The sequence below is a fragment of the Cryptomeria japonica genome, chromosome 3 (assembly GCF_030272615.1).
Source record: "Cryptomeria japonica chromosome 3, Sugi_1.0, whole genome shotgun sequence".
In the NCBI taxonomy this organism is placed as follows: domain Eukaryota; kingdom Viridiplantae; phylum Streptophyta; class Pinopsida; order Cupressales; family Cupressaceae; genus Cryptomeria; species Cryptomeria japonica.
In genome coordinates, this window is record NC_081407.1 from 324,615,233 (window position 1) to 324,618,503 (window position 3,271).

Below are 3,271 nucleotides of genomic sequence, written 5' to 3' on the forward strand. Positions count from 1 at the left end.
AATAATCTAATTTTCTAAATAATTAAACCTTACATACTTGAGATTTTTAGGATTTTCTTGAATTTCAGGTTCCTAAACTCTTTCTTCTACACTAGCATTTGTACCTTGAATCTCAGACTTTACTAGAGCATTCTGAACTTGACTTTGGATTTGCACTAGCTTTCCTTTATCTATACTAGCATCCTTATCATCAGAGTCATATCCACAAGAGCTTATCTATCTTATATTTCCTTAATCAGCCTTCACATTAGCACTTTCAACCATCTTTCTCAATTTTTTATTATAACACTGGTAGGCCTTACTTTTAGTTAAATAACCAAGAAAGCTTCTTTCATCACATCTAACATCAAACATTCCAAGATCTTCATCTCTTTTATGTAGCATTTACCACCAAAAATTATGAAATACTTAACTATAGGAGCATGACCAAACCATAGCTCATACGGGGTCTTACCAGTATCACCTTTGACATTTACCTGATTAAGAGTGTATATTGTAGTACTCAAAGATTCTCTCCAAAACTCATGCAGAACATTACCTTCAATCATCATGGTTCTAGAAGCTTCTTGAACTGTCTATTCTTCCTCTCTACAACACCATTTTGTTGTGGTGTCCTAGGAGTAGATAAATTTCTCTTAAGTCCATGCTCTTCATAGTATACATTAAAATCACCAAAAGTGAATTCTCCACCTCTATCAAATCTCAGACACTTTAGCTTTATTCCAGTCTCAGTTTCAACTTTGGCTTCGAAAATCTTGAACTTCTCAAATGTTGTAGACTTCTCCCTTAGGAAGGTAACCCACATCATCCTTGAATAGTCATCAATGAACAACATGAAATACCTGTCACCCTGCAAGGTTCTCACTCTAGAAGGGCCCTACAGATCGATATGCATAAGATCCAACAATCCATTTAAATTATGTTGTTTTCTCTTATAAGTAACTCTTTTTTGCTTCCCTAATTGACATTCCTTACATACTAGATTAGAAGGATTTATTAACTTCAGTAGATCTCTTACTACCTGACTAGAACTTATCTTAACCATGCAATGAAAATTTACATGACACGTCGTTTTATAACATAACCAACTTTCATCAATTTGAGAAATTAGATAACTTTTAGCACTAGCATTCAAGTGAAAGATATTACCATCAGTCTTTGTCCTCGATGCAATCTTAGTTTCGAAGCTACTCAAGATTTCACAATTACCATTCTTGAATTGCAAGTTATATCCCTTATCAACCACCTGACCAACACTCAAAAGATTTTTCTTTAAACCTTCAACATACAACACATCATCAATATTATTCTTACCATCAAGAGAAATAGAACCTCTACCATGGGTTACGTAAGCTTGGTTATCACTAAATCTTACTATACCACCATCATACCTTTACAAGTTCACAAATTTACTCTTATCACTTCTCATATGATGAGAGAAAACACTAACAATTATCCATTCATCTTTCTCCTCAACTTTGGCAACTAAAGTTTTCTCTTTATTAGTGCAGATTCTAGAATCTATAGTTACAGGATCATCTTCCTTGATAGCAATGAACACAAATTCATCTCCTGAATTACCCTTATCTGACTCATCATCTGTCACACCTTCATCGACAACATAATAAAACTTCTTTTGATATTTAGGCTCATACGAATTAAATGACTTCTTAGGACTTCTATCTCTTTCTGGACACCTTGATCCAAAATGTCCTATCTTATTACATGAAAAACATTTAAAAGATAACTTTCCTTCATACTCACCGGCACCTTTAGGCAATCTTCTGGCAATAAGTCTTCAAGTTCCTCAAGCTCTCTTTCTTCATCTTCCATCTTTTTCATCTCTTTCTCATATCTAGAAACTCTTGTAGAACTTTCTCTCAAATCATGTCTTTGCTTCCCAAAAATAGCATCTTTGAATGCAGATTTAGTCTTAGGAAGAGAGTATCCAAACTCATTCAACTCAAAAGCAACAAGTTTATAGATCAACATGTCTCTTGTCACATTTGTCACAATTTGGATCTCATCAATAGCAACAAATTTACACTTGTAAGCATGAGGAAAGGATATCATCTTTAGCAACAATCTCAGACTTTTCTAAAAATCCACCGACACATCTAATTCCATACACAAGCTCACTCACTTTTCGCATATAAGAAGTAATATTCTCATCTTCACCCATCTTCAAGTTCTCATGTACCTACCCTCCAAGCTCTACAACTTAGCAATCTTCACATGGCTATCACCTTCATGAAAGGTCTTCAAATTTACCCAGATCTCATAAGCAATCTCTAAGACCATCACATTAGTCATCTTAGAATCTGACAAGGCACTCAACAATGCTTGATTGGCTCTAATATTGATTATTCTTCATTTATCTCATCCAAAGTAGAAGGGCCATTCTATGGAACATTATATAAATTCTTAGTAATCTTCTACTACTCTTCTCCAATGCATCTCAAATGAACTTGCATTTGGCACTTCCAGAAAGTGTAGTTCATTCCATCAAATCTTGAACTATCCTTCTTGAAAGAAAAGGTTTCCATCCCAGATCTCCTCAAGTGGTTAAGCTTCTTCAAGAGAATCTAGCTCTGATACCAATTGTTGGCAAGAATACAACAAACTGAGTGGGGGGTGGGGTGAATCAGTTTGCACCAAACACTATTGAAATTCAAACCATAATTCAGATCTGATAATGAACGGTTAAATCATTAAATAACACCACAGCAATAGCACACATAAGACCAATATTTTTGACGTGGAGAATCAGGGTAAGGAAAACAACATGACGGGAACCTACCCACAATCAGATAATACCCTGTTAGGAGTAAATGTGAATATTACAATGGAAATTTTCATGCATTTAGGCACACTACCTAGAGCTCAGTACTCAAAATAATAAACCTAGAAAGGCTACAACCTTAAGGGAAGTCTCACTGCCTTACAGGAAGTCTCATTGACTTAAAAAAATATTTAGAATACAATCCACATCATATTAATTGTGAAAGTAGCATCTCCATATGCTTGATTATAATTCCAGTTAAGGACATAGTCTTCTCGACACCATTTCTCTTCTTCACACTTCTGAAAGATAAAATCACTTGTTCACACACCCAACTTGATCATTCACTTGCATATATAATGCATACACTCACAAACATACACCTTACATGATTATTATATATATTTATACAAACCCTTAACACATGAAATAGAAGTTACCAAAACCCTCAATACAAATTACAAAATAATATTCTTCACATGCTACAAC